The sequence below is a fragment of the Amphiprion ocellaris genome, chromosome 19 (assembly GCF_022539595.1).
Source record: "Amphiprion ocellaris isolate individual 3 ecotype Okinawa chromosome 19, ASM2253959v1, whole genome shotgun sequence".
NCBI lineage: Eukaryota > Metazoa > Chordata > Actinopteri > Pomacentridae > Amphiprion > Amphiprion ocellaris.
In genome coordinates, this window is record NC_072784.1 from 2,526,286 (window position 1) to 2,536,521 (window position 10,236).

Below are 10,236 nucleotides of genomic sequence, written 5' to 3' on the forward strand. Positions count from 1 at the left end.
AGCGGCGCGTAATTGACCAAAAACTTCATTTTTAGATTGTTTTTATTGAAACCGAATTTTTTTTTTTATTTTGCTACAATTTATGAATGTAAAGGAAACATGCATTTGGAAAAGCAGCATTATTTTTATTTTAATGCAGAAATAAATGCAACAAATTCACCATAAAGGCCCTTCTTGGTGAGACTGGTGGTAAACTGGGGCCTGTTTAAAGAGACTTGCTCAAGAAATTTTGGATTAATTATTATTTGTATGTCAATTTAATTCTTCTTTTATCATTCACTACATTTCAGAGCAAAACACTGATCTAGATTTATGTGACAGCTAGATTAATTTGTTAGATTGAGATCATATCCAAACACAGACACTACCAGTCAAAAGTTTGGACGCACTTTCTAATTCAAATGAATGAGAAAGTGTGTCCAAACTTTTGACTAATAGTGTAAAAGCTTATGTGCATTGTTTAGTTTTAAACCAGTCAACAGTTGGGGACTTCTGACACATTTCAGAAACTTGTCTAGTCGAAATCTTACCAGAAAAGCAAAATAAGTGCATCCTTTTAAAAGAAAATGTTCGAAAAAAGTTAAAAGATGAATTCAAATTAGAGTCTGAGGTGCCTGGAAATGACTGGAGTAAACCCAGTTAAGAAAACCAAGTAAAACTCCTGACAGTGTATTTTGAAAGGCACAAAGCCTCACCATTCTCCCAGAGTGGACCATCTTAAGACATAAACACCCCCGAAACAGCAAGTTTTTACTTTGTAATAAGATCGTTAGAGTCCAATTACCAAAAGGCCTCGCAGCTTTTATTCTTTTTTAAGTGAGAAAAAAAAAAGACTAAACGTTAAGAGGTGAAAACTAGCTTAGCCTCAAGCAGCTACAGCAGTAAAATGCTGCTTTAATACTGATCACACTTCTGTCCATCCAGTGGGATTCTGATGCCAGACTTTTAGCTTTACTGCATGTACAGACAGTTCTTCTGTGACATTCATCTGTGAAATCCTTCTGGAGAATTACACACATGATCGATGTACGAGGGTTTGTTTATGTTTTAATGCCGGTGAATTTGGCTGAATTGAGTGTGAAGCATGAACGAGGCGAGGGATATCAACTGTTAAACATCTCCGATTAGAGTGAAACTCTGCAGCCTTGACAGCAAAGTGTTTGCCGTGCCAGCTGGAAAAAATAATAATTGGAAGGTTGTGCAGACAAAGAGACAGAAAGACACACACGGCAGACAGAGATGTTTTGGCATGTTTCTTCCTCTTTTTCTCTAGGATCCGGCTTATTATACCAACAGGCTCATGTGTGGAGACTTATTACACATCCCAGCCTGTGCTCCAGCTTTCATCTGCAGCCAACATTCCTCCCCTCCCTGCCTTCACCTCTGCTCAGCGCCGGGCACACCCTCCTCCGCTGTGTCAATGCTGTTATTTAGTGGCACAGTCTTGCTAAGTCGTCAGATTTTCTTTCAGTTTTTTTTGTTGTTTAATACTGACTGAAAGATGAAGCAGTCACTTGGCAGGGCAGGAGGAAGGTGCAATGTGGGAGCAGATTACTGGCCTCTTAAAACTCAATTGTGCAAGTCTGACAAGTGAGGGTTCTCCTTCCTGCTCAGAGCCAAGAGGCCTTCAGTCTCAGAAGGTACTAGACATGACAAGATTCTTCTTGAACCTTCGGTACATGAAAGCAACTACAACACTGTGTATTTGTCACATTTAACACAAACGTTTTCTATGTATTCTGGCTATTTTGAAGTCATTTTGGCTCCGTATAGAGATGAATTAACAGTAACACAGTCTAATAACTGCACTCATACAGCCACACTGATTTGCTGCCCTGCAGGGAGGCAATTTGTCATCCGGTGTCAGGGGGAGATGAGTTACTGTCCGGCAGCGAGAGATGGAGCCGCTTGTGGGAACATGTGCAGGTCAGTTTACACCTTCAGGGGCAGTGTGGAAGAGGGACCGACGGGGGCAGATAAACTCACACCAGTTCAATGACATGTCAAAACAATGGCTGAACCTGTGAACAAGTGTTGTTCTGATATCCAAACTCTGCTATCAGTATATCAGTATATCCAAGTCATTTATGCCACAGAGCTCCATTGTCATCCCATAATGAGTGAGTTAATTTATGGCCATGAACATGCTCGGTGTAGTTTATTTTTTATTCTGTCAACTCACAACCACTGCCCTTAAATGTGTACTATTGCACCAGATGTGTATTAATCCGCAGCTGAAGATAGTCCCTCATAAATGTAGTATTTCTTCTGGTTTGGGTAACATTTGATAAAAGCTACAGTCCCCACCTGCATTAGGACATTACTGAGCCTAAAGTCTTGTTTGTTGGAGAAGAGAAGACAGAAAATACAGTTCTCTAAATGATCATGATTTACACCGATCAGGCATAACATTCTGACCACCTGCCTAATATTGTGTTGGTCTCCTTTATGCTGATAAAACTTCTCTGACCCAGTGGTTCATGGACTCAGGACTTCTGGGGATGTTCTGTGTCAGTGAATTCTGTGGATCCTGTGGATTGCAGGGTGGGACCTACCTAGATCAGGCTGATCTTGGGAATCCCTTGGATGCTCAGTAAGATCTGGATCTGGGGAGTGTGGAACCCAGGTGAACAGCTTAGCCCTTTCATGTTCCCCAGGGCCAGTCTTGAGCAGTTTTTGTGGTGTGTCGGGGTGCATTGTCTTGCTGAGGGTGGAAACTGGCATCAAGGACTGCTGTTGCCATGGAGAGGTGGGGGGTTGCTTGACCTGCAATGTTTAGGAGGGTGGTACATGTCAAACATCAACATTAATGTCAGGACTCAAGGTTTAAGAATGTTGCATTATAACAAGATGATCAAAGTTATTCACTTCAACCGTCAGTAGTCATAATGTTGTGGCTGATCTGTGTATAGCATCCGACTGTCTAGCTTGCTATCTACAAATCTGCTCTTTCTTCAAAATAGATATGCTGAGCTCCCAATTTGGTATCAATAACCAGGCATGACTGCAATACCACGTCACCAGTTCAACATGGCAGCACCTATTTCTGTCCAATCGATCCAGAGAAATCTGCAAACATCAGAAATAGATGCCATGAGTCCATAGTCAAATGCTAAAGCACACATATGTACTATCATTTTAACAAGAATGCCAGGTCAGATGACTGAGCATCTCAGAGACCCGCAAGGCATAATGGGTCAGCAATCACTACTGATAGTGGTGTCCTTGGAGAGATAAACCACTTACAGGGGATCAGGTAATGTAGTGGAACATGTCAGATCTCCTCCAATGCAACAGCTGCAGGACTTCAATGATCTGCTGCTCATGTCTTAGTGTCTGACACCATGAGACACCTTCAGAGGTCTCATTGAGTCCGTGCATTGGCAGGTCAGAACTGTTTTGGCTGCAATCAAAGAAACGAAGTATTTGGTCCTTTGGTTTCTGGGTTCAAAGTAGCAGAGCACAGAGCAAAAAAGAACAAGTTTTCAAAACCTCCTGCAGGACAACATCACCTCATCCTATCAAGCAAGAAGCTACAAGTTTGTTGCAAACACTTGAACAACGGAGATGCTTCATTTCTATTGGCCATGTGGGCATATGTCAGAGCATGTTGCACCAAAAGTTTGACATATTTGAACAGGCACTCAAGCCACTGAACTGAATGGCCGTCACATCGCGGTAGTACCATCATCCCATCATCCCATCCAGTGTGAAAGGGCCATTTAGCAAGGGTTGAATATAATGTTTTGGCACATTAGCATAGATGCATTAGAACAGAATAGAGTTTCATTAAGTGATTTCATTCTATGTCAATGAACTTTGTCAATGATTCGAGCTGAAACCGAGGAGAAGCAGGACGGCACCTCTAGAATATTCCCAGAACAATAAGTGCATGTGAACATGTTTCGTGACCGTGACACACATCCCAGACTGATATGAGAACGCACACAGAAGAGGTGTTTACCTGCGTGCACCTCAGTGAGGTGAGGTGAGGCGAGGGGTAAGGTAGACGTTGCCTGTGTGCCTTCTCTGCTAAGACTGTAATTATGGCGTGCCATTATGGAGCGCAGAACAAAGGCGAGCCCTGCAGCTCTGCAGCAGCCGGAGAGCAGGGGATGTACTGCTGCCTCTATTCACACTGCAGTTAATAACAATACTCCTCAACGCACTGCAGACAGCGCGGCGTCAACCCTCCCACGTGTGTCTCCTTAGGTGTGTATGTGGATGACACACAGGAGGGGAGGGAGGAGGGAGGGTGTGTGTGAGACAAAGACAGAGAGAGACTGACTGTGATGGGTTTGCATGTTTGTACTTTGCATATGTTGCACATGTATGCAAGAGAGTACAAGTCGAGGTTTCAAGTGCACCTCCACTTATCTGGCGCTGTGACGCTGCAGGTTTACTGAGCTAAATTAATGTGTAAAATGATCCAATCGTACTCTTAAAATGAACGAAATGGTAACAGGTTTTTGGGTGTGTGCATCAGTCATGTGTATGCTAGCAGAGAGATGCAGCTCTTTTATTCCAGCAGGCCAATGCAACCTAGTGTGTTAGAGGTGGAACTGGTGGCCATGGGTCATTTTCACAGCAAACGTTGTAACTTGTCGTTGCAGGGAAAAAAAACAGGTGTTACTGATAGCATTAGCACGAGCTTGTGTCTTTTCAGGTGTCCCAGTAAGACATGCCATGACAGTGTGACAATGATCCATTGCATGCAATACCAGAGCTCTGAAACTGAAGCAGCTACATGGAACTCAGCCATCTTTTTCTCATTTACACCAGTACTTTTCCTTCTATGACATGTCAAAATGGCCAGTAAGTGCCAGAAGTCTCCAATATTTCAGTTAGATTTCAGGTCGTTTTTCTCAACTGGTAGACTTCAGGTTGAGCTCTGAGTTAAAAAAAAATCCGAAGCAATAACAACTCCATAGATTTGCGGAGTAGTATACCCAGGATTTAAGTGCTAAACTTATGAGAAAAATAACAAATGTTTGTGTGCTTACATACAACATGACCTGGATGACACATGTAAGGACATTGCTGGTTACATCAACAGGCAATTTAACTCGGGTGTGTTATACAGCGTAACACAAAATGACAACTAAAAGATCTTTCAAGAGCACAGTGTCTTAGATGAAGCAGTAAAAGGCACATAACGGATATTAAAGTTGTTTTTATTTTGCAAATTCTGAATATGTTCTCATAAATGTACTTCATGAATCTCAGAGAATATATAAGTTTTTTAAAAATATATTTATTTACAATAGACCATATGCCATCTGGGTAAAAAAAAACAAACACAACCTAATACAAGGTGAGGAACTCTGACAACCCAGACTATGAAGTACAAAAAGGTGTTTCAAGAAGAGTCACTGCTTCTTTATGCCACTGTGGTAAACCCAGAAGCTACTGGACTAAATATCTCATCTGACCCTTCAGATCCCCCAGGAGGAACTGGAAAGTGTTGCTTAGCCAGGTGATACCGTGACCCGACTCTGGGAAATGGATGGTTGGATGGATGGCCCTAAAATTTCTTAGTATTGAGTCGGGTTTGCAATCCAAGCGAAAAAATAGTCCAATATCTAAGCAGTAATTCCAGATTATTTTACTCTGTACATTTATTGTAGAGATTTAGACGATTCAGTCGAGCAGTTGCAGAAAACAGCATCTATCAGGATAATACTTACAAGCTCCCTGCAGCTTAAAGCAACCATCCCTGAATGGAAATCCCCAATGCACAAAACAAAATGGATGCACCATGAGCCTTCGCACATTGTTTTGTGTGACTCCTCTTTTTCCTGAATCTCTGCAATGGAGAAAGAAAGTGCAAAGTTAGCACCACCGACAGTAATCGCATTAATGGAAAAATGACAGAATGAAATAAATCGGGATTATCCTTGCTACAAAAAGTAACAAAGTCCAAAAATCGTTCACAATTGCATGTTTTCTTTTATACCATAAAAGTCACGTCACAACCCCTAGGATGTATCGTATCTGCAGTACTGTGCTGAATTGCTTAAACATTAGTCCATCACATTATGAATCTAATAGCAGCTGTTTTCCTACAGACAATTAGTATTTAAGATTTTAATACAGTAAGAAAAACAACTAGATACTTCCCCCACTGGCTTTCACACTCTAATGCATTGACTGTCTAATAGGTTTTGACAGAGGTATCTGTGAGTGAGCCACATTGTTTGCATAACTGTGAATTTTAAAGGTATATTCCAGTTCTAGCCACATCAGAAAGTCGTCTGTAAATGTTTTGCATACTGTAAACATGATGTTGACATTGTAAAAGGTTGCCGTATCGTTTCAGCATACAGACAATGCTCTGGAGGAATGCAGGATATGTGGTGCAACCATTATGCAACTGAAAGCACAAAAGCACATCAACGCTGTACGTTTCGGCTCAACAGCAGCAACAACAATCCAGTAAAGACATGTTCAAAATCAGCCCAGAGCAATGATTTTACATCAAGACATAAAGAGACATGATCAGAAATGACACCATTTAAAGTGAAGTCGTAAGGTGAGGGTGTACCTAACTAAAGCCGATACTCTGTTTAGATAGCCTGTTAAAGTCTGTTGGCATTTACACGCTGAATCGAAACATGAGCTGACTGTGTTCAGGTGCCAAAACAAGTAACGGCAGTTTGCAGCGTGGGAAATTCATTCCAGCTTGTCAAATCAAACATTATGAATCTCAGTCTAATTTGAAGTCATACAATGCGTAAAGTCCAAACCTCTAAACACAGAAGAAACTAGAAGCAAAATGTTTGCTGAAGGCAATATTATGACAACCGCAATAACAGAATTACTAAAATTAAACTCTCATTCAGCATGCACGCCTACTTTTTGAAGCCGTCTGACCATTGCATGAACTGCAATGTCTACACAAAAAAGAAGAAAAAAAAGAAATAAGATGAAAGAACAGATGATAACAGTTTCAGCAGCTGTGTTCTCAGATCTTGCCCTCACCCTCCAGTTGACCCCAGAGTATTTATGAACCAATTTTAGCAAGTCTACTAGGACAGAAAAAATGTCTAGGGGAAAGCTTAGCATGTCCTAATTGACAGAGAGACCAGATGCGGGGACTCTTTCACAGAGAGAAGCTGTCTGTGCTGATGAACGACCAGAATCTCACTTTGAAACAGTTCGTCCATCAGTATGGAAAGCCAAATAGCCACATTTCTTCCCCAACATGAGCCCTGCACTCTTGCTGCTTTATTAAAAACTGAAACAAACTCACTAGTTTCTATGCGACGCTAACACAAACGTAGCATAGCCCAATATGTAAATCCAAATAACCACATTTCTTCTGTAACATTAGCTCTGCGCCCTAGCTACTATGTTAAAAAATGCAATGTAAACTAACTAATTTTCTATGCTATGCTAACAAAAGCTTAGCATAGCTAGTCTTTCAGTTCACTTAGGCCTTAAAAGATATTGACAGTTCTTTTAAACTCACAGCACTGTCCTGGTACCTTAAATACTCATAAGTGCACCAAATGTGAATTCATCTGCAGCAGAAAATATTAACAGATGCATTACTTCCTGCTGTTGAAGTGACATTTGACAAAAGCTAGAGTGGCCAGCAGTTTGAGGAAATTACCTCGGCCAATCTCCAATGTCCCATAGACTGTACATGAAAGATGAGTTTAACCACAGTGACATCACCATTTGGAAGCCTAAAATTCTGAATTTGTTTGTCACCCTCTTGCTTTTTTCAAACCAGACATGACAAGCAGGAGGTGGATCTGACTGAAGACTTTACACACAGCGAAACTGTAGCAACCAGACAATCACAAGGCAGCCTTGCCCTCAAATATTCTATTTTACTCTAAATGGGACCATAGTTTACAAAATGAACATCATGGTGGATTTATTAAGTGCTGAAACAAGCGATGGAGACCATAAACTCATGAGGAAAATGTTCACTGAGGTAACAAATCGCAAAAGTAGCAGGGTCATTTTCTCAGAGACTTTTATGCAATCAGAGTTTCACACTGTTGACCATTAGAAATAATGTAGGCATTTCTGTGTTGGTTTTACCTTTCAGGCCTGGAGTCTACATCCATCTTTACTATACAGTCTGTTAGCCACACTTCTTCTTCATCTTCTTTGTATTTAGGCAGGTTTAGATGCATTCTGGCACATTACTGCCCTCCATAGGTAGAGAAAAGAAAACAGTCACATGACTGTTTATAGAAAAGGAACTACCACACAAAAAACATCACAGGAGAAAGATTGTTCTTGTGTCATTTAGCAGCAGAGCCTTCATGTAACTTTAATGCATTTGGTCTATCGGTGTTCAGGCTTTACTCTCCCAGAAAGTCACATTTCAAGTCTAATTCGTCAACAGCATTGATGACGTGGACATGGGGCAACAGTTCAAAGCCACATTTGGTTGCTTCTGCCACCTATACTGCGTGGCTACTGTCCAGGAGCAACAGCAAACCAGCTCTAAGTTTTCATTTTCTTGCACAGAAATGACTAAAAACATCTGAAATTTGTGGACAGCGATATGAGGCTTTATAGCATACAGTTATTCCCCAAACTGGGAGTTACCTTCTCTTTTGCTGCAAACTTTTTCAAGTTCTCGCCTTTGTCTGAGCTACAGTGAGGGGCTACATCCACTCAGTTTAGGCTAACCGGTGAAACCAATGAAACACAAGTGGTGGGTAAATACAACAACTAAACTAAGCCCAAACCAAGCAAAATGACAGATAAACACTAGCCAGACATTTTAATATGGACTATGTTTAAAAAAAACAACAACATGAAAGTAGCAAGTCATCTTTAAAAGTTAACCATATTGCAAACAAACTTAACATTTCTTTACCTGCCTCCCCCGTTTTTCAGCAGTCACTTGGTACAGTCCATGGCCCAGGTGAACCTATTTAGCCGCGATTCCACAAGCATCTACTCGGCGCGGTACGGTTCGCCACTATTGTATCTGACTCGGCTTGTCTCGGTTTGGTTGTTCTTCCATATAGCCTCATCGTGGGTGGAGTCGTCATAGCACAGCGAGCCGAAAGTCCCTTAACGTCATTTGTGTGCGACACAAACTCAACATAACGGAGGCGAAGGTAAACCTGCTGCTCGGTCTGTGGCTTTCTGTCAGATTCAAAGTAATAGAAGAGTCAGAGAAAGCTGAGAGCAGCGAGTCGGAACACTCAGGAGACACACAGGAGAGTTTGGGAGGCGATACAGCAGCATCAAGCTGAAGACAAGAGGATATGAACGAGACGACATATGAGGGTAAGCTAATGCTAGTTCGCTAGCTATCGTGTATCAGTCCTGTGAACGACCCTGTAATGGCTGCAGTTTGTCGCTATTAGGTATTAAAATATGTATGCTGTGTATGTGTTTCAGATGCTCTCTGATGAGACTTCATGGGATTTACCTGAAGCAGCAGCACATGAGCCTGCAGTGGCACAAGGTGTAGAGGAGGAGGACAGAGATGTACAGGATGCACTGATGCACTACGTGTCATGCAGAAGTTAAAAGTTATTCTTCTCGTTATACTTCTGTTTTTCTGTCCCCGGACCGCTATTGTTTTCTTTAATGCAATTCTGACAATAAACTTTTGTACCTTTTGCAGATGTGTCTATGCTATTGTTTTATTTGTGAAGGTTAGCAAGACTACATGACAAATTAAACACCAAAACATTAAAACAGCTGTTTTAAGAATATTCCAGTTTGATAAATCAGTATTGCTTTGGTGTAATTCAGTCAACGGAATTATGAACCATAAAGGACTTTGTGTTAAAACATGTTAAATCCCATTAAACATAAATACATTATTAGGGAATACAGAATTGTTTGGTTCAGACTGTTGACTCTTTTCCTACCAGTGTCTTAACAGACAAAATGAAAAGTTATGATGCAATCACATAAGTCACAAAATAGTTTATTAGTCAGCAGCAAAATCAAAACTATTTACAATGTGCAAAGTACAAACTGTGGTGGGCCTCTCCTACAATGGAGGGCTAAAAGTAAAACTATATAGAACTAAATCTCAAGTCTCTGGGAGGTGGACTCACTGGCTGCCCACTGCCTGCACCAGCTGCCCCAGTACACCCAGCACTACCTGCCCCAGCTGCCCCAGCTGCACCAGCTGCCCCAGTACACCCAGGAATGACTGGTTGAAGGCAGCATTCTGGACCATCTCCTCCCGCTGCAAGGCCGCTTCATTCTCTCTTGCCTCGCTGAGGAGCAACCAGATGTTCT

General features: G+C 41.5%; 1 long non-coding RNA gene across 1 annotated transcript; it reads left to right on the forward strand.

Annotated features, from left to right (window-relative positions):
• The first annotated feature begins 9,067 nt into the window (after nt 1-9,067).
• LOC129347558 (uncharacterized) lies at nt 9,068-9,606 on the forward strand. The gene is made up of 2 exons (XR_008599700.1): nt 9,068-9,264; nt 9,379-9,606. It is a non-coding gene; the product is annotated as an uncharacterized LOC129347558 (long non-coding RNA).
• The last annotated feature ends 630 nt before the right edge of the window (nt 9,607-10,236 follow it).